This window comes from Dasypus novemcinctus, chromosome 16, assembly GCF_030445035.2.
Source record: "Dasypus novemcinctus isolate mDasNov1 chromosome 16, mDasNov1.1.hap2, whole genome shotgun sequence".
Taxonomy (NCBI): Eukaryota; Metazoa; Chordata; class Mammalia; order Cingulata; family Dasypodidae; genus Dasypus; species Dasypus novemcinctus.
In genome coordinates this window covers 13,117,640-13,140,104 of record NC_080688.1, presented here as the reverse complement: position 1 = coordinate 13,140,104, position 22,465 = coordinate 13,117,640, and the positions used below count along the sequence as shown (strand labels likewise).

Sequence of the window (22,465 nt, the reverse complement as noted above, 5' to 3'; positions counted from 1 at the left end):
TGACTGGCTGTGTGCCAGCTGGGTCCTGAGCCTCAGCAGAGTTGCAACACCTAATTTTCAGTTCATTAGACTTACCCAGGTCAGCTGACATGGAGTGAGAATGGTCAAGCATCACACCAGGAACCAAGAGTGTCTACAACTGCAAGCAGGAGAATCACATCCATCAGCCATATGGGATCTAAGACCCATCTCAATTTAGAGGTGGAGTGGACATCACTATCCCAGGGTCCACATGATGGAGAATATAATATAGAGTGGAGTAGTCTTGCTGGTATTCTACTATAGAATTGTTGTGACTCTAGCAATGGAAGAAATTGTATCATTGATGTGGAGACCATGGCCATGGGTGATGCTGAGGGCAGGGAGAGGAAGGAAGAGTTGTAGATATGGTGCATTTTGGGGACTTGGAGTTGCCCTGAATGATATTTCAGGGACTAATTCAGGACATTGCTTTTCCTGCCATAACCCACTGGATGGACTGGAGAAAGTGTGACCTACAATGTAAATTATAGTCCATGCAGCATGGCAGCACTCCAGGATGTATTCACTAAATGCAATGGATGTGCTTTACTGGTGAAAGGGGATGTTGATATGGGAGGATCAGTGCAGGGGAGAGTGGAATGGAATCTCTTATGTTTTTTAATGCAATATTTGGTGTGCTCTATTTATCTTTTTAAAAAGGACAATAAAAATTGCTAAAAAATTTTTAGTAATGATAATCCTTATCTTACATTTGGTGTATATTTGCCCCAACCCACCCTATTATTTTTAATTATATTTTTACGACAGAAGTTGTAAATTTACGAAACAACCAAACACGTGTAGAATTCCCATACAACACCCTTTTATGAACACATCATACCATGGTTTAACATTTACTACTGGTTATGAGATAATATCATCAGATTATTACCAGGTCCACAACATATATTTGACACACTTTTTCCATACTCCCCCATTATCAACACAGTACGTATTTGGCATAGATGCATGAATATTACTTTATTACTGCAAAGCACAGTCTATAGGTCACTTCAGTTGTGTTTTTCCCATGCTTCTCCACATTACCACCACTCTGCAATTATGATGAACATTTGCTCTAGCTCACAAAGGACACTCTCATATCTATATCATCAACCGTGATTCTCATCCATGTCTGGGTTTACTTTGTTAGTCAGTCCCTAGATTATCCTCTAGCTTTCTTTCAATTGACATTTACATCCCTAGACTATACTTTGTAGCCACATTCTCATTTAAAAACCAGCTATTATTCACTTTGACAATAAAGTTAATTAAAACTTCTACATACATTAAACATCAGGAGTCCATCTCAGTACTTCTCTTGTCTCCTTTAAGAATCCACCATCTACCACCAGGTCTTGAAGATATTTTCCTAAATTTTCTTATGGAAGTGTTATGGTTCTTGCTTTTATATTTAAGCTTTTGATCCATTTTGAATTAATTTTTGTATAAGGTGTGAGATAGGGTCCTTTACCCTTCTTTTGGCTATGATTATTCAGTTCTCTCAGCACCGTTTGTAGAATGGACAGTTCTGCCTGAGCTGAGTAGGTTTGACAGACTAGTCAAAAATCACTTGACCATAGATGTGAAGGGCTGTTTCTGAACCATTAATTCATAGGTCTGTGTGTCTGTCTTTATGCCAGTACCACACTGTTTTTAGCACTCTAGCTAGGTAACATGATTTAAAGTCTAGAAGTGAGAGTCCTCCAAATTTGCTTTTCCTTTTTAAGATATTTCTGGCTATTCAGGACACCTTACCCTTCCAAAAAGTTTTGATAATCATGTTTTCAATTTCTTTAAATAATGCTGGTGGAAGTTTTATTGGGATTGCCCTGAATCTGTATATCAATTTGAGTAGAAATGACATCTTAACGATATTAAGTCTTCCAATCTGTGAGCATGGAATGTTCTTCCAGTTATTTAGGCCTTTTAAAATTTCTTTTAACAATGAGCTGTAATTTTCTGAAAACAAGTGATTTACATCTTTGGTTAAATTCCTGAATATTTGAGATCATCTGCCATATTTTATTTTCACCATTCTTTTGACACTTTTACTTACTTTTACTGATATAATCTTCATTTCTAGATTCTCTTCCAGGCCTCTCTCTCCTGTTTTTTTTTCTTTTCAGACTAGCACACCCTTTAGTATTTCCTGCAAAACAGGTCTCTTCATTACAAACTCTCTCTGTTTCTGTTTATCTGTGAATATTTTAAACTTGCCCTCATTTCTGAAAGTCAGTCTTGCTGGATATAAGATTCTTGACTGGAAGTTTTCCTCTTGCAGTATCTTAAATATATCACACCACTCACTGTCTTCTTGCCTACATGGTTTCTGATGGGAAATCAGCACTTAAGCTTATTGGGTATCCCTTATACGCTATTCCTTGCTTTTTTCTTGCTACTCTCAGAATTCTGTCTTTCTCTTTGGCATTTGACATTCTGATTAGTATGTGTTTTGGAGTTGGTCTATTCAGATTTTTTGGATGGGAGTATATTGTGCTTCTTGGACATGGATATCTATGCCGTTCAATAGAGTTGGGTAATTTTCTACCATTATTTCTTCAAATATTCCTTCTGCCCCTTTTCCCTTCTCTTCTCCTTCTGGGACACCCAGGCCATGTATGTTTGCATATCACTTGTTGACATTTAGCTCCGTGAGACCTTGTTTAATTTTTTCCATTCTTCATCTTTTTTTTTTTTTGTATGTTCACTCAGAGGCCATTTCTTTAAGCTCGCAAATCCTTTCTTCTGCCTCCTCAAATCTGCTATTATATGATCCAGTGTATTTTTAATTTAACTTATTGTGTCTTTCATTCCCATAAGATCTGCTGCTTTTCTATGTATGCTTTCAAATTCTTCTTTGTGCTAATCCAGTGTCTTCTTAATATCCTTAATCTGTTTAGCCATCTCTTTGAATTTAAAAGTAGATTTATTTGAACATCTATGATTAGTTGTCACAGCTCCTTTATGTCATCTTGTTCCTTTAACTAGAGCATACTTTCCTGTTTCTTGGTGTGGACTAGAATTTTTTGATGATGTCTTGGCATCTGGTTTACTAGAGTATTTATTCTGGGTGCAGTTTTCCTCTTTAATTTAGGGCTCTCTGCCCTTTCTCACTTGTGGGTTGTGCAGTATGAGCCAAGGATGTAGTTGTTGCTATAAGCTGTAGAGCCTCAAACTGCCCTTATTGTCCCAGAGACCAATGACATGTCTACCAGTTTTCTCCTTTGCCAGGGGTAGGGATGTTGTTGTTACCGTTCTCTCATCGGTGTAGCCAACCCGGATGAGTGCGCTGGAGCCAAGGAATCACACACAGTGAACACTCCGGGGACACAGACTCGTGGCACAGGTCTGGTTTATTGAAAAAGTGCAGTGGTATATATGGGTGAGTGAGGGGAGGTTGGATGGTGTGTAAGAACTGGATTGGTTATGTTAATTTGATAAGGCTGATTGGCTCCAGAGGCCTTGTTACTGAGGACAGGGGCAGTTTAGGCAGGCTCAGTGGTTGTTTACTTGAGCACTTCAGTGCCATCTTTGAGGAGTGAGTCTTTTGTTTCACTCACAATTCCCCCATTTTTATTTTTTTAAAAGGCGTAAGGTAGCGGCATTGGAACTTGTGATTGGGTAGATGTCAGGGTGACTGTGCCTGTCTTAGGTTGTCACCATCTAAAGAGAATCTTAGGTTGATTTCTCCTGCAGGTGATCTTATCTGTCATTGACTACCAGCCAAGTGCACTGATGTGAATATCAAGGGTGAATGTGCCGGACTTAGGTTGTTACCATCTAAGGAGAACCTTACCTGTCATTGGCTAATGGACAAGTTAAATGGCCGTGCCTGTCTTAGGTTGCTTCTTCCAGCAGGTGATCAACCTGTTACAGACTGCTAGTCGTTGTGTTAATACTGCTCTCCAATCACGTTGATAGGCTCGCTACATATGCATTATATTGTTTTTGGTGAAGTTGTGGAGCACTTATTACAGCCTGTTATGAAGGTTGGGAAGTACACAACTTGTGAGGGGAAATGGGGAGTGGGTGTATGAGGGGAGAGAGTGCAGGGTAGAATGAATGCTGGTGGTGGAAGGGGATGCTCTTCACATAGTGGTCTTGCATTTGGGGTCTGCTTGTGGGAGCTGCTGATAGGGAGTGAGCTGTAACTGAAAAAAGGTTAGTTTGGGATGTTTTGCAGCTTCTTTTGGAGGAATTTAATGATACAGGGTGCTATAAGAAGAAGAAACATGATTAGAATGAGGGGACTGAGTATGGGAGCAATCCATGCCATGAGAGGAGAGGAAACTTAATCAAGGAAGGTATTTTGACTTCGTTGTTGCTTGATTAATTCATCACGAAGATTATTTAATTTATCAATATTTATTCTATGATTCCAGACTTATTAACATAATAGTAGCACTTTTCTCAGAGGAAAAGACAGGTTCCTCCTTTTTCAGCTGTGAGTAAATCTAAAGCTTTTCGATTTTGTAGGGTAACTTGGGCAAGAGAAGTTAACTGGCGTTGCAAGGAATAGAGAGAATCTGTTGTGGTTTCTATTAACAATTGCAACTGACTTTCAAAGTTTTGGGGGGTGATAAAGTTATGGCCTAGGGCCCCCAGTGTTTGCAGCGGCTGCAACTGAGGCAGTGAGACTTAATCCTACTAATATAGGGAGGAAGGCAGCTCTTGTTGACACAGATGGGGATAGTAAAATTTTTAGTTCACCTTCTCCATAGTATGTTAGTTGCGGGGTAATGGCTACTAGGATGTAAGGCCTCACTTTTGTAAAATAGAGCATTTTTGGTTATAGTTAATTTTCTGACTATAAACACACAAGGATTTCTTACACACACCTGAAGATGATGAATTTGATCTAAATGCAGATATTGACTATTTTTACTATTATCCCCAATCTATTCTATAGTAGGAGTTATTCTTAGAAAAATTTTCTATAAGTTCTTTTATGTATAGATGTAATGTTACATCATGGAGAAGGGATCCATTTCTATTTTTGTTTCTAAATATTATTATTTTTAGTAAAAATTATTTTTTGTTGCCCTTTACTATTTAGACCATGCCAAATAAATCTGTCATTATCTTTAATGGAACTCCCCATAGGGGCACTTTCCCACACTATTCCATAGGAATCATTAAAAACAACAGATCCTCTTCTTATATGGCACTCTTGCCATCCTTCTTTATCTCTACTGTCTTTTTGTGGACAATCATAAGTAGGACTTTTGGTCATGATTAAATTGTAAGAGGGAAATAAAGTCACAATAATATGCATACAGGAAGGATGGTTACTAATGCATAAGGGTCGATAATTAAACGGTAATACAAGATTATAGATTCTTTGTCCTTCCTCATGGGGTTTAATTGGCAATCGATCATCAATTGGTCCAGGGAATATATGGGTCTTATTCAGATATATATGAAAGAATGGATCTTTCCAGGTTAACACTTAAGTAATGGGGGCTTAGGTATATAGGCCCAATAAGTGTAATTACCGGCAGCTTCCTCATCACTTATGATCACCATCATCAGAAGTTGCAGGAGACCCCATCTCTTCATTCCAGGGTTTAATCTTCTTCACAGGTAACTAAATTTGTTCTCCATTTTCTGAAATGATAAGAGCATAGCCTCGCCCCCATACTTTAATCTGGCCTTTTTTCCATTCATTGCTTAAAATATCTTTTCAGAATATTTGGTTGATCTTCATTTCCTGCGTCCACTGTAGATGTTTGACATTTTCCAAAATGACATTCTGCAGGTGTCAATGAATTATAAACATTAAGAAAATTTAAAGTAAATAAAGCTTTTGCCAATTGATCTTTTTGTGTTATAATACCATCATCTCCCCCTTTTTGTTTTAAAAGCATAGTTTTTAGGGTATGATGGCTGCATTTAACTATGGCTTGATCTGTAGGATTATAAGGAATGTTGGTAACATGTTCAATACTATATCTTAAACAGAAAGATTTAAAGGATTACTAATGTAAGAAGGTGTATTATCAGTTTTAATTTTCAGAGGGCATCCCATTACAGCAAAAAGAGAGGTGTGAGTGAACATGATGAAACCATTCTCCACTTTGAGCAATAGCCCACATAAATTGAGAATAAGTGTCAATATAAACATGAACATATTGTAGTTTACTAAAGGATGGTATGTGAATAACATCCATCTGACATAATTGATTAGGAGTCAGGCTTCTGGGATTAGTTCCAGCCTGGAAAGGCACTGCTGTTAGTGGTCCACAAGTAGGACAAGTACAAATAATTTCTTGCACCTGTAGTCTTGTTAACTTTTGATATTTATTTCACAGGCCTTTAGCATTAATGTGAGTTAAAGCATGGTAATCATGAGCACTTTGTAAACACTCTACTAATAAATCAGCTCGAGGATTATTTGCTGTCATAGGACCAGGCAAAGAGGTATGAGAGCGTATATGAGTAATGTAAATAGGATGCTGTCTTAACCTAATGAGATGTTGCAAGTTAGCGAAAAGTTGAGATAACTCATCACTAGCAAAGATATGAGCTGTTTCAATATGCTTGACAGTAAGACATACATATTTAGAGTCAGAGATAATGTTCAAGGGCTCTCAAAACATTTGTAAAACTTTAATGATGACTGAAAGCTCTGTGCGTTGAACAGATGAATAAGGAGTTTGCCAAACCTGTTCTTTTTGAGAAATAATGTATGCTGCTTTTTTATTACTATTACTATCAATAAATACTGTACAAGATGGTTGGGCTATGCACATAGCCCTGAAAAGCACTGCAAAAGTTTATTGTTTGGTTTTTTACAGATAGAGGAATGCAGCTGGCTTGATTTGTCTAAGAAGACACTAAAGAAAGTCTTAGCAAGTTTTAAAACAAAGTGATAGCAATACAGCTGGACATTAACTTTTTGCAACAAACTAGCAGTGTTTGGGATTGCTGCATACTACAGTGTTGTTATTTTAATCTATGATAAGAGATTGTTTCTGTGACACATACTCTTTTATAATAATTGAAACCATAAATAACCACATTGTACTTTTCTTTAATATTATGCTGAAATATTGGTAACTTTATACACTCTTAAGCATTTACAGAAACTTTTTACTCATACAACTTTAATTAACAGAGGGTTAAAGGAAAGAAAAAACTTGTTAATTTTATAACACTTTAAAACACCTTCTATTTGACTTATAACATATTAAATGAACTCAATTATTACTTTAATTTTTCTTTCAAGGTAAAAGACCAAACCTTTTATAATTAGTTTGGAATAAAAGGCTACTTTTCAGGATTTGATTTTGAGAAAGCAGTATTGAACATTATGTTCTTTTAAAAGAGATAAAACTTTTCTTTCTTGGAACACCAAGGAAATGATGAGCACAAGAAGCACAAGAAACTATTTTAAAGCACAAGAAGCTATTTTGATAAAACAGACTTTCTTTGTATACTGATTATTCAGGAAACTTTTACCAAAACAGATTAATGATTTGAGAGGCTTTGAGAAAGAACAAAATTTTAACTTTGTATCAGTATAGTACTTGATACTAAAGCTTTTAAAATTTTATAGATAGACCCATCAAATCTTATTTAACTTTAACCATAAAAATTCCTTTTCCACGAACCTTCTGCAGTTTCAGTATTCAGTCAGGTTTTGTTCTATATTTTATTCTTTCTTAATAACCAATCATTTTATCTTAGGACAAAATCATTTCTTGTTTCCTTAATAATAAAAACACATTCTATATAGCCCACATACTAAGTTAACAGGCAAACTTCTTACAACATATAATACCATTAACACTAAACAAGCTTGTTAAAATAATTAACTTTTTTTCACTTTAAATACTTAGTAGCATGCAATATTAGAAATAGTTCCCTAGAAGCAAGTTGGCAGGGGAGGCTGGCTGCCTCCAAGCTTTCCTGTTATAAAATTACCTTTTATTATTATTATTGTTATTATTATTAATTTAGGTTTGTTTAATAATGACCTTTTCTGTGTCCATTTTTTGTTGTTGCATGTTCATCTTTGTCCGCTTCTGTTGTCAGCAGCACAGGAATCTGTCTCTTTTTGTTGCGTCATCTTGCTGCGCCAATTCTCTGTGTGTGTGGTGCCATTCCTGGGCAGGCTGCACTTTCTTTGGCACTGGGCGGCTCTCCTTACAGGGTGCACTCCATGAGCATGGGGCTCCCCTGCGTGGCATGGCCCTCCTTGTGCGCATCAGCACTGCACATGGGCCAGTTCCACACACATCAAGGAGGCCCGGGGTTTGAACCATGGACCTCCCATGTGATAGACGGATGCCCTATCCACTGGGCCAAGTCTGCTACCTAATAATGACCTTTTGAAATTAGCCATTTAAACACTTTAATTTAAATAATGCTTCATTAAACCTTTTATAATTATTTATAACCATACAGATTATAATTATATTATTTTAAGACAAATTTTACCTTTACAGAACACATTTCTTTACTTAAAGTTACCACAATACTTTTTATAACTTGCCACATGCATTTAAGTTCCAAGAGTTTATGAAAATTAGCCATCCTACTTTAGGACAGAACACACTTTTTAGAAAAAACTTATTGAATTTCAGTCAGCATTCTCACAAACTTTCAACCCTTTTAATATTCTTTTAAGTTTTACATCCTTCATATTATACTGTGAAGAAAAATAAACTATTCATTTCAATCTAGGCAAGAACAACTTTTTATGAAAAGGACTTACAGTAATTTTGTTAATTAGGACTTACAATTTTTATTATTATAGATATCTATTAACATTTAAATTTATGTATTATTATAAGCACTTATTTAATTTTTGGACATTTGAATAGAGCTCTTTTATAAATTTTTATTAATTTATATTACCATCCAGAGGTATCAAAATATACACTGACATTGAATGAACAGACAAACACAGAACAATTACAACACAATAACAGAAACATACAGTTTACAATTAACCCATAATTCTTACTTTCTTGGTATAGCTGTCTTTGAGTTCTCTGTTATATCACATCTTAGATTTTACTTTTTAAGATTTCTTCTGGAATCCATGTTGCCTGTAACATGCAAGCTTGTGCTTGGAAACATTGTTATTAGTTTAGTTATGGTTAAACATTGTTCAAAGTATGGGGTGGGACAATCAGCCTGAAACTTTGGAATGGTCTATTGTCCCTTATGTTTCAAAGCATGAGAAATGCTGTTTAATAACATCTGAGCATAGGGGCTATTAAGACCATTTTCTTGAATGGCTTTATGAAGGTGAGCCCAAAAGGAAGGGGAACTGTCATTGTGGTAATTTACCAGAAAAAGTGAGGAGGAGTGAATGGGTGGTGGTTAGGGACAGTCACAATAAGTGGAGCTGAAAGAGGAGGTGTAGAAGGTGTGGCAGTGAGAGAGTTAGGCTTCGGCAGTTTCAACCAGTGTCTAACGGGGCGCCTGTAAGGCAGCCATGAAAAGCTAAAAGAGCGGGTATGAGACTAAGAGGGAAGGTTTTGCCTTCATGGGCCTCAGTGGATCTGACTCACCTGAGCAATTTAGCCCAAGTGGCAGGATCCCATATTGCAGTGGTGGAAAGCCATGGGTTAAAATGGACAACTATGTCACAGTACTGACTTAATTCTTTTTCAGAGATCTTAACGCATTTGCTGGCTAAAAGAGCATGTAGGGTGTGGGCTTGAGGTGCTTTCTCTGACGAGAAAAGTTTCCCCATCTGGAGCTCACTCACTGATTACAAGAAGATGTCTGGTCTTGCTGAGAAACGTTGGCTGGGGTTGAAAAGAGCTGCATGGACTGGGAAGCAGGTGATTAGGCTGCCCCACATTGGGCGCCAATTGTTGTTGTTACCATTCTTCTCCCCTCGGTGTAGCCAACCCCGGATGAGTGTGCTGGAGCCAAGGAATCACACACAGTGAACACTCCGGGGACAGAGGCTCATGGCACAAGTCTGGTTTATTGAAAAAAATGCAGTGGTATATATGAGTGAGTGAGGGGAGGTTGGATGGTGTGTAAGAACTGGATTGGTTATGTTAATTTGATAAGGCTGATTGGCTCCAGAGGTCTTGTTACTGAGGACAGCGGCAGTTTAGGCAGGCTCAAGGTTGTTTACTTGAGCACTTCAGCACCATCTTTGAGGAGTGAGTCTTTTGCTTCACTCACATAGGGACAGATTCACAGCTGTGTGAAATAATCCAAGTCATGCAGGCCTAGACTGTAGTGGCCCAGAAAGACTGATGAAGTTTCACACCCCTTTCTTCCCTGTCTGGGGTGGGGATGGAACTGCATTTGTGGGCTGCAGTTTATGCTGTGCAGGTCCAAAATGACTACAGTTGCCCCAGTAAACTTCTGAATATTCAGTCTGTGTCAGCCAAATGTTCTTGCAGTTACCCAAAGAGGTTGGTCCAGGACTTGCCAGCCTCCTCCCTGCCTGAGGTAGGGCTGAGGCTTAGGTTTGGGCTGAAGACCAACCTGGATGAAAGAAATGGGTCTCTACCATCACTGTGATTTTTGGTCAGCCTGGCTTCCCCTTATCTTGTGGGTGGAGTCAAAATGGCAGTTACCAGCCTCATTATAATTTAGACAGGTTCAAACTTTAGCTGTTCTTAGGGTTTTACTTCAGCCAGCTGAATTTACTAATCAATAGCTAATGTCAGTGGCCAACCATCTCTCCCTTCCCTGTTCTTAGGAAATGGAGCTTCCAATTCCAGCCACAGAATAGCTCCCAGGGTGGCTTGCACCACCAAACTAGGATGATCAACAACCTCTACAGCATGCCCTGTATTTTCCAGAAAGGCTGGTACAGGTCCTCCAGCTTCCTTCCTGCCAGATGTGAGGACGGGGCTTATGCCAGAGAGGCAATCTGATCTGAATGAAAAGAATCTGGCCCCTACTAGCACTGGGATTTTCAGTCCATTGCACTTCCCTTTGTGCCAGGGGTGGATTTAAGATAGCAGCTACCGTCCTTTTTTTGACTCTGACAGATTCCAACTTTAGCTGTTCTTAGGATTATACTTTAGCCTGGTGAAATTACTCATCAGTAGCTGAAGTTGGTGCCTAATGTCTCTTCCTTCCCCATTTTTGGGAAGTGGATCTTCCAATTCCAGCCATGGACTAGCTCCTGAGGCAACGATGATGGGTACCAACCTCTGGGGTGTGGAGTGCTCTACTTATGAATCTTCTGTTCAGATGGGCAGTTTCCTGCTTCCATTCTTTTAAGGATGTTACAGGAAGCTCTTTTGGCCTCCTGGAGCCCTCAGACAGGTGCATTAGATAGCTCTGGGTTATTACTAACTGCCTGGTAGGACAAGCTGACATTAGGAGCTCCTTGCTCTGCTGCCATCTTGCTGCTTGTCTCTTGGCCCAAATTTTTGAGCTATCAAAGCTTCAAATGTATAGCCTTCTCTTCACTAATCTATCAAACATATTTCACTTGCATCTTCCAAGTCAGGTGCCAGGAAGGGTGCTGGAGATTCAACAATGAATGTAAGCTTCCTCCACAATCACCAGCAGTGTGATGAGGTAAATGGAGAAACTGACAACTGATGGCCTTGTGAAGTGATGAATGTGTAACAAGGGACACTCAAGGTACTGAGAATAGACAAAGACCTTCCTCTCAGATGCAGAAATCAGAAAAGTTCCATCCAATTGGTCGCAAAATCCAGAAGTGCTTGAAATAGGCATAATACATATTCCCATAGAATCTATGTGGGGATTGGATGTGGCTCAAGCAGTTGAGCACCTGCTTCCCTCATGGGAGGTCCTGGGTTTGGTTCCCAGTGCTTCCTAGAAAAAACAAACAAGCAAAGCAAATTTAAAAAAAAACAAAAACAAAAACAATTTAAGGGAGTCAATGTAGCTCAGTGGTTGAACTCTGGCTTCCCAAATACAAGGTCCCAGATTAAATCACTGGACCCTGGTACCTCAAAAAACTAATAATAAAATAATAAATGAATACTTGGCATACTATGAGGTTTGAGAAATATAAGATCATGAAGAGCTTTCAAACATTTTTAGCAAGAACCAGAAATATTTAAGAAATATCTCTTAAGTATTTAACAGTACCCAGAATGTTATCTATTGATCTAACTACATATGCAATTTTGCCCAAATATTTTTCTGAAACAAAAGTTTCAGAAAATAAAATATAAAATAAATATTTAGTCTTACTAAGGGTGATGTACACTATTTTTTCTCTTCAATTGTACTCCATTTTATTTCAGTTTTAAAAAGGGGATCATGATCCTTCTAAAAGATTTCACAGCTGACAAAAATATTAGTGTTTCAAAAACACTGATCTAATTTACTTTGTCCAAGAGCCTGTAAATAAGCCATGTGGTTTCTCAACAAATTTATCAATTGAATAATCACCTAGCTTATTAATTTTCCATGTTTTTATTTTTGTATATCAATCTTTAAATATCATCACACCTGTATACCGTTACTGTTTTTTTATTTTTTTTAAGATTTATTTTTGATTTATTTCTCTCCCTTTCCCCCACCCCCATTGTCTGCTCTCTGTGTCCATTTGCTGTGTGTTCTTCTGTGTCTGCTTGCATTCTTATGAGTGGCACTGGTAACCTGTGTCTCTTTCTGTTGTGTCATCTCACTACATCAGTTCTCTGATTGTGTGGCACCGCTCCTGGGCAGGCTGAGCTTTTTTCCATACAAGGTGGCTCTCCTTACAGAGTATACTCCTTGTGCATGGGGCCCCCCTATGTGGGGGATACCCCTGTATGGCACAGCACTCCTTGTATGCATCAGCACTGCACATGGGCCAGCTCACCACATGCATCAGGATGCCTGAGGTTTGAACCCTGGATCTCCCTTTGGTAGGTGGATGTTCTATCAGCTGAGCCAAATCCACTTCCCAGTATTATTGTTTTAAAATTGTCATGTCCTATGTGAAAGAGAGACAGCAAGAGAAGGACTTTTCTCCTCATTTGCCTGGGAGCTCTCTGTGGAGGACCATGGGATGAGTTTGGTGGCTCTGGGCACATTCGGGCAAATACGGTGAGTGTCCACCAGGACCTACATGCAGACACATGAGCAAGTCCAGGAAGGGGTAAATAGAAGACACCCACAGCCACAGCCACATCCTTAGTGGATGCAGACACCACACAGCCTTGCCAAGATATGCCTGCTCTCCTTGCACATACAGTGCACAGATGCCCTGGCAACATGCCGACTCCCCTCTCCTTCCCATCATGCAACATGGAAGAAGATCCCACCCCTTCTCACCCACCACCTCCTCTCCCCACCACCCACACCTGTGCCAGATGGCTGCTGAGCAAGAGCCAGAGTCATTTAGAACCCTGGTCCCAGAGGAGGGGACCCTGAAGCCTGATCAGTATGGGTGGGCCAAGATGGGCCAAGCAGGAAAGCACTTCAGAAATGGCAAGGTCCCAGATGGGCAGAAAGCCCCTGACTCAGCCCCCACTGGGCTGAGGGCCCTGCCAAGAAAAGCCACTCTGCCCCTTGAATTCATGACTCTTTAGGGCTCTCCATTCAATACATGTTTCTTATATATGTGTGTGTGTGTGTGTGTGTGTTAACTTGTACATTTTTATTTATCTTTTATATTTTTAACATAGTTGTTTATATTTTTTTGTTTTGTTTTGTTTTTTATTTTCTTATTTTTATTTGTATTTTTTAAAGATACATAGATCATACAAAATGTTACCTTAAAAAATAAAAAAAGGTTCCTATATACCCCCTACTCTACCATCCCCCACTCCTCCCACATCAACAGCCTCTTTCATCATTGTGACACATTCATTGCATTTGTTGAATACGTTTTGGAGCACTGCTGCACCACATGGATTATAGTTTACATTGTAGCTTACACTCTCCCCCCAGTACATTCAGTGGGTTATGTCAGGATATATTATGTCCTGCATTGCTCTTACTGTGTGTCAAGCACTGGGATGCAGTGGTGGCCAAAAGTGTCTTTGTGTAGTTTTCCATAGTAGGGAGACAGACAAAGAGTCTATGTATTGGGGAAAATTTTAGTGAGGTTTGTTCATACTTCAAACTCTGACAACTAGCAACTGACATTTCCTGGGTCAGCACACTGTCAGCATCAAAGGCTGAGTAATTGGGCCATGATCCCATTACTAGAGCCAAAATCAAAGTCCCTTGTTCTGGGGCAAGCAAGCACCAAGACAAGGCTTGAACATTCTTAAGGAAACTGGCTGCTTCCATTAGAGCTGACAGGCAAACTCTGGAATGTGCTTTGGCTCCTGATTTGGACAGATAAGTAATCTTCAGCGTTGGTATAAAACAGGGAGGCTGCATCCAGGCTTTGCGGTCCCATCCTGGGAATAACGCTGTCCTTGGGATAACCCCAGGGTGGAACTTGGCTCTCAGGTGCTGTTGGCTTCACCTGAGAGTAGGAAGAGTGTGGGCCATCGCCCAGTGGCTGTCCCTGAGGAAGCAGGCTGGACAAGTACCCCAGGTATTGTTTCCAAACAGGGCTCTGGTATCACCTGCCTTTTGGGGTTCCCCAAACCATGAGCCAGAGCTTGGTGTGCCACCCAGTTTGATGAGTTTGTAAATGCATGTATCACTGCTTAATATCCTATTAACTATAATGTCCAGCATCTGTCCCTGCAATATCATTCAGGACATCTCCAAGTCCTGAAAATGCCCCCACATCACATCTCTTCTTCCCTCCCCCTGCCCTCAGCAACTGCCACTACCATGACCACTGTCTCCACATCGATGATACAATTTCTTCCATTGCTCGAGTCACAATAGTTCTATAATAGAATACCAGTAAGTTCACTCTAATCTGTATTTCATTCCTCCATCCTGTGGGCCCTGGAATGTTGATGTCCATTCCACCTCTAAATTGAAAGGCAGCTTAGATCCCACTTGGGGAGGGGGTGTGGGGTATATGGGAATCTCTTATATTTTTAATATAACATTTTTGTGATCTATTTATTTTTAAAAAAGGACAATTAAAAAATAAAAACTATATTTAAAAAATCAAGAAATAAAACCTTCCTATTAACTATCTGGTAGCTTGTGAATTTCCACAAATGGCTGGACCCCTTTTTGTTGCTCACAGCCCATGTCTTATAAATCAGTTATCAGCAACTATTCCTGCATACTATTTTGACTTAAATAGTCCTTCGCATTTAACAAATGGTAAAACATAGACCTCCGTTCTCGTTTACCTTTATTTGGCAGAACAGTATATGAGAGTGGATAAGTTCTTCAGAGAAAAATAAAGCAAGAGAGGGGCTGAGGGGTCAGGAAAGGTGTGTAGTCAGTGATGACATTCCTGGGAAGGCACCCCCTGAGCAAAGGCTCAATGGAGGTGAAGGCTCAGGGATACCTATGGGGAGACCATTCCAGGCAGAGAGAATGGCTGGAGCCTGCCTGGGCTCCTCAGTGATGGGCCAGAGTCCAGGGTGCTTGAGGTTGAGAGAGAAGGAGAATAACAGGTTCCAGAACTGAGTGGAACTTTGGGGAACTCTGAACTCATCTCTACCTCTGATGGAAATGAAGGGGAAGGCTGGGTGCTGGGAAAGTGGGCAGAGGGCTGGCCTAAATGAGGCTGGCCCCATCAGCATGGAGAAGATTAAAGGCCTTCTGAAGGCTAGGGAGAAGTGTGTGGACAAGCTAGGGTGTGCATGTGAGGTAAGTATGCAGAGCACCCTTGCTCTCAGCAGTAGGGGCAGGAAGGTGGGGCAATGGGTAGCCTGGGGCTCCCCACAGGCCTGGGCATCCTGCATCCTAGAAGGTCAGGATAATGCACACACGGGGGCCACAGACCTGAGCTGGCTTATGGGCATGCTCACTCTAGGCTTCCAGGAGTCAACAGGTGACATTGCCACCACCTCTGGCCCAGCCTGGGCCCTGCATGGCTTTGTCCTTCTCCTTAACACATACCCCTAACCAACAAGGGGTAGCCTTTGCTTTCTGATCTTGTCTACCATAAACTTTCTGTGTTTTTGACGTCCATCTATTTAATTCATTCCTGTAACATCAGGGATCTGTATACAGGAATAAAGACTGGAGGAAATGAGGAAATAAATGCTTGAATGAATGGTCACGTTCTTGTCCAGGACCTATTTACGGAATGTAAATATGAACTTCTGAAAGACAGGAGTTTTGCCCTGTTATTTTTTTCAGTCATTTGATAAACATTTATCATGGTCTACTCTGTAATTTCTCCAGGGTCTCCAGGTTTGAAGAGTACCTCCTTGCCTCCTTCCTTCCTTTCTGCTTTCATCCTCCCTTCCATCCTTCTTTCCCCTTCCTTGCTTCCTTCTTTCTCTCCTTCTCCCTTCCTTCATTTGTTCCTTCCTTCCTCCCTTTGACTCTCCTCCTTCCCTCTCCCTCCCTCCCTCTCTCCTTCCCTCCTTGCCCGAGGCAACCTGACGGGGTGGCATCTGGACAGGAGTGGCAATATTCCCCCTCCTTGCTGGCAATGAGGTCCTGGAGACAGTAGTCCCATTCTTGAAGAAATAAGGGGAGTGAGAGAGGGACCAATTAGAAGACCAAGATCTGTGACACAGCAACCCCTGAACCCCATCATCATCCTTAGAAGACTTAGAAGAGGGAAAAATGCTTAATCATATTATATTTCACAAACCCAAACCACATATTCTTCTTTGTTACCTTAAACATTAATATAGAACTTTTTTTGCTATTGCTCCAAAATATTGCAATGTTGTTGTTAACTATATTCTGTAAATTACATTAGTTATATTTTCCCATGCATCAGAACCTTCTTAACACCTTGTAGTAGAAGAACATTCCTATATTTATATTATTAATCACAATCCCCATTAACACCAAAATAATTGTTGGACATACCTATATTATCTTCCAGCTATCCTCCAACTAACATTAACATCCTTAGACTACTTGTTTAGGCCACTATCACATCCATAAATCAACAGTGTTTGTTATACTCATTATAATATGTTACCATCAAGTCCATCCTTTACTGCATATTTACATTTGACCTTGTTAAATATTCTACATATATCCAGCATCATCTCTCCTTTCTCAACACACATACCATCTCCCACAAACCTACATTTCATAGTTAAACTCCAGAAGTCCACTCATTTTATTTAGTTCATATCAGTGAGGCCATACAATATTCATACATTTATGTTTGACTTATTCACTCAACGTAATATCTTCAAGGTTCCTCCATGTTGTCATGTGTTTCCCTAATTAATCTCTTCTTACAGTTGAATACTATTACATTGTATGAATATATACCACATCTTGTTTATCTATTCATTATTGACAGATATGGAGGTTGTTTCCATCTTTTAGTAATTATGAATAATGCCTCCACAATTGTGAATAATGTGTGCAAATATCTGTTTGCATCTTTGCTTTTCTTTCTTTCTATTTTCCACAGAAGCTGCACCATTTTACATTCCTACCAAAAGTGAAGGAGTGTTCTTATTTCTCCATGCCCTCTCTAGTACTTGTAGTTTTCTGGTTGCTTTTTAAATTTTTTTTTAATAATGGCCTTTCTCTATGGTGTGAGGTATCTCATTGTAGTTTTAATCTACATCTCCCTAATAGCTAGTGATGTTGAACATCTTTTCATGTGTCTTTTGACCATTTGTATTTCCACTTCAGAAAAATGTTTATTCAATTCTTTTGCCTATTTTTAAAAAATGGGCTACTTCCATTTTGTCTTGTTTCTTTTGTTACTCCCTCTTTTGAAACATTTTGAAAATGTTTCCCTATATTTTCTTCTAGGAGTTTTATGGTTATGGTTTTTATATTTAGGTCCTTGATCCATTTTGCATTAATTTTCATATAAGGTGTGAGAAAAGGGTCCTCTTTCTTTCCTGTAGATATGGATATCCAGTTTTTTAAGCACAATTTGTCAAATAGGGTGTTCTGACCCAGCTAAGTTGGTTTGACAACTTTGTAAAAAATCGCTCAACCATAGCTATGAAGGTCTATCTCTGAACTCTTGATTTGATTCTGGTCAATCTATCTTTATGACAGTACCATGTTGTTTTTACCGCTATAGCTAGATTATATGCTTTAAAGTCTGGAAATGAGAGTCCTCCAACTATGTTCTCCATTTTTAATATATTTTTAGCTATTTGGGACCCTTAACCTTCCAGATTAATTTGATAATTGGCTTTTCCAATTCTATGAAGAAAGATATTAGAATTTTTATCAGGATTGCACTGAATCTGTAGATCAGTTTGGGAAGAATTAACATCTTAATGATAATTAGTCTACCAACATGAACATGGAATATCCTTCATTGATTTAGATCATTTAAGGGCCCTAGGGTTTTTTGGACTGGTGAATGAGCATATCGGCTGCATTAGCCCTTAACAAGAGATCAGCCTATCCTTTGAATCTTTAAAGCCGGGCATTGACTTCTTTTCCCTAGCTATGAAAGTCCAAGATGGCATCTTCTTTCAATGTAAAGCTGTTTCATCTACATTGAAAATCTGTTGTTTAGAGTTGCCACTTTCATCAGTCTTGGCTTGATCTTCTGAATAACTTACTGTAGCTTCTATATTGGCATTTTCTGCTTCATCTTGCATTTTTATGTTGTGAGATGGCTCTTTCCTCAAATCTCGTGAACCATTCTCTGCTGGGGTGAAACTTTTTTCCTGCAGCTGTCCCACCTCTCTTCACAGAATTGAAGAAAGTTAGGACTTTGTGTCTGGTTTGATCTTCTATCCAGACTGCTAAAATTTTCTTCATATCAGAAATAAAGCTGTTTTGCTTTCTTATTGTTCAGGTGTTCACAATTTGGCTGTTTCTTGCAAGAGACCTAGATTTGTCCTGCCTTGGCTTTCAACACACCTTCCTCACTAAGCCTAATTATTTCTAGCTTTTGATTTAAAGTGAGATGTTTGATGCTTCCTTTCACTAGAGCTTTTAGAGGCCATTGTTAGGGTTATCAAGTGGCCTAATTTCAGCTTCGTTGTGTCTCTGGGGGAATAGGGAGGCCCAAGGAGAAGGGCAGAGATGGAGAAACTGCCGGTCAGTAGAGCGGTCAGAACACACAACATTTATCAATTTAGTTCCCTGTCTTACATGGGTGTGGCTCATGGCATCCCAAAACAATTACAATAGGAACATCAAAGATCACTGATCAAAAGTCACCATAACAGACACAATAATAATGAAAAAGTTTTAAGTAGTGAGTGAATAATCAAAATATGACACAAAGACCTAATGGATATTAGGATAAACATATTGGATAAATGGCACCAATAGACTTGCTCAGCCAGAATTGCCACAAACCTTTAATTTGCAAAAAAACACAATAGCTACAAAGTGCCATAAAGTGAAACACAATAAAATGAGGTGTCCCTGTATAGCACAATGCAAGCATCTTAAGTGTACCACTTAATGAAATTTTATGTATTTATACACTTGTGGGACCACCACCCTGATGAAGATATCAAATTTTCACCAGCCCAGAAAGTTATCTTGTGCTCCTTTCCAGTCAACATACCCAGGAAGCAATCCCTCATATGACTTTAAACCCCACTGATTTTTTTCCCCTGTTTTTAAACATCATGTAAATGGAATGATCTAGCATATACTCATTTGTCTGGTTTCTTTCACTCAACATTACATCTGTGAGATTTATCAAGGTTTGTGGTGTGTATCCATAGTTTATTCTTTTTTCACTGCTGGGTAGTACTGTGTGAGCATACTTCAGTTTGTTTATCCATGAGATTTTGGGTTTGGGACCTTGATGGACATTCTTATTCCTGTTTTTGGGAAATATATACACTGATTTCTGTTGGATTTAGGCCCAGGAGTGGAATTTCTGGACTATGGGTTCTATGTATGTGTAGTGTTAGTAGACACTGACAAATTTCCAAAGTGATTGTACCAGGATGTATATCCACCAACGGTGTATGAGAGTTCCAGTTACTCTACATGCTTGTCAGTACTTCCTACAGTCAGTTTTCTTAGTTTTAGTCATTCGATGGGAGTGAAGCAGAATCTCATTGCAGCTTTAATTTGCATTTCCTTGATGACTAAAGATGATGCACATTCATGTGTTTTGGGTTGTTTTGTTTTTTTTTTTTTGCCAATTGGATATCCCCTTGCAGAGGTGTAAAAAGTGCTTGTGAAATTTCTGTGTGTTTTGTTCTGCAATGGATCCTAATGGAATAGTGCTCAATACACTTGGGCAGTTAAATAAATATTCCTTAATGGATGAATGATGAATGATGAATGAATAAGGTCCAGCAGAATAAAAGGGCAGCCTGGGTTACTCTTTCACCCCTGGCTGACACCATGCCTTATTTTCAAAGACTTCTGCCCCTTGGAAGATCTGACTCATCTGTTCACTGGGTGGATGAGAGGGATGGTGGAGTTGGGTCTCTAATCCCCCTTTGGGAGGAGATTTAAAAGGCACCCTGAAACAAGACCATGACATCTCTGATGTGCATTGCTGAACACTGAGGCAACCTTTCATGACTCTGGGTTTCAGGAAATGTGACTGATGTGCCAGGAGTAGATACATTTACTTCTCATCACCAACTTCTACTTCCTATTCTCATCAAACTCCACCCCTGTCCTAGTTTCCCAGAGATGCTTCAATAAAATGTGATAGCATCTCACATTTTATGCATTTAAAACAACAGAAATGTCTTGTCTCACCATTTTGGAGGCCAAAAGTCCAAAACCAAGGTGTGTCTCAAAAGTGTAGGTGAGAGTCCTTTCTACCCTCTGCTTAGTGTCCGGTGTTTTGCCAGTACTCTGTGGTGGTCCACAGTTTCCAGCTGCAACTTCTGTTGTCCCATGGCCTTCTCCCCTCCAGCTGACCCTATGTCTAAATTTTCTCTCTTTATAAACACACCAGTCCTATGGGATTAGGGCTCACCTGAATCCAGTTTGGTCTCATCTAAGCTAAACACATGTCCAAAGACCCTTTATCCAAATAAGGTGACAAGCACAAGACCTGGGGTTAGGACTTGAACATCTTTTTAGGGGACACAATTGTGTGTGTGTGTGTGTTGCCTTTTGATTGATTGATTGACAGATTGATAATTGCCATGATTATTTTTTAAAATATTTTAAAATATTTTAAAATATATTTTTTAAAATATAAAATAGTTTTTAAAAATATTTTTAAAAATGCTTACATTACATAAATGTTATACCAAATATACAGGGGATTCCCATATACCCCGCTCCCATCCCCATAGACATCCCTCACTAGTGTGGCACACCTGCCACAGCCCATGAGCATGTCCTGGGTCACTACCACTAAGTGTGGACTACAGCTCACACAATAGTCCACACTCAGTCCCACACAGTTCTGTAAATTATCACCAAATTAGGGGACACAATCTAACCCATGACAAACCCCCTTCTCTCCAGACCAGCCCACATGCCTGGCCTCTGCTGTCCCCCATCACCCATGGGTGGCAACCCCCAACTCTTCCCTTGCCAAGAGGGAGGGATAAAGGGACAGAACAGGGCCCAGAATTGGATTAGAGAGGGGAAAGAAAGTCAGGGGCTCCTTGTCCTGGAGGCTGGAAAAGAATGCCGAATACAGAAATGCCCTGGAGCGCCGAAAGGCAGGAAGGGCCAGCTCACACCCCAGTTGAGCCTCAAATGGAGAACTCTCCTTCCTGGACAGGCTGGAAAAGAATGCTGAGTACAGAAATGCCCCGGGGAGTCGAAAGACAGAAAGTGCCAGCTCACACCCCAGTTGAGGCCCAGATGGAGAACTGTCCCTCCTGGACCGACTGAAGCACAGGATACAGGAGGGAAGTGGGACTATTTGAGGGGAGCCATGACTTAGTAGAGATGGAGGGGAGAATAGGCTGACTGCCATGAGTTAGGAGCAGTGGAGGATGGATGAACCATTCCCTGGTGGGGGGGATCGTGTTAGGAGCCAGCCTCACTGCTGTCCATGGTGCAGCCTCAACACCTCATTAGTTCATTCTTTGGTCAAGCACTCATGGAGCACCACTGCATCTTAGTCACTCTGCTAGGCATCCTAGAGGGGAAGATGAAGAAATAAGTGCCCTGATAACATAGAGCTCCCAGGTGAGGTGAGCAGAACAGATAAATGTAAAATCAGTTAAAAATAGAGCTTTTGGAAAAAGGAGGGCAAAGTCTCCCAGGGAGACGGAGTTTAAAGCAAGGGGCTGCCATAACTCAACTTGCACTGGGACCATTGCAATGTAGGTAGCCAAGGGATACAAGGGGCTTACAGGGAGTGGCCAAAGGCAGAGGCCAAGAACCGAAGAGAGTACATTCTGACCAGGTTAGGGGAGAAAGCCTTGGCAAGGAAGGGCAGGAGGCTAGTGAGAGAGGCCCTCAGCAGGCAGAACTGATCAGACTGGAAACCCTGGATATGGAGACTCAGAGGGAAGAAAGGTCTCAAAAAACACTGCAAGGTGTCTAACAAAGAAACTGCACATGCAAGGGCCTTCGCAGCCCAGGTAGAGGGGGAGAA

General features: G+C 40.0%; 1 long non-coding RNA gene across 1 annotated transcript in view; it reads right to left on the bottom strand.

Annotated features, from left to right (window-relative positions):
• Window positions 1-7,037: 7,037 nt before the first annotated feature.
• Window positions 7,038-22,465, bottom strand: part of LOC139436648 (uncharacterized) — a 42,281-nt gene continuing 26,853 nt past the window's right edge. Inside the window, exon 3 of the long non-coding RNA XR_011645913.1 lies at window positions 7,038-11,802. This is a non-coding gene — a long non-coding RNA (uncharacterized lncRNA). The remainder of the gene's footprint in view (window positions 11,803-22,465) is intronic.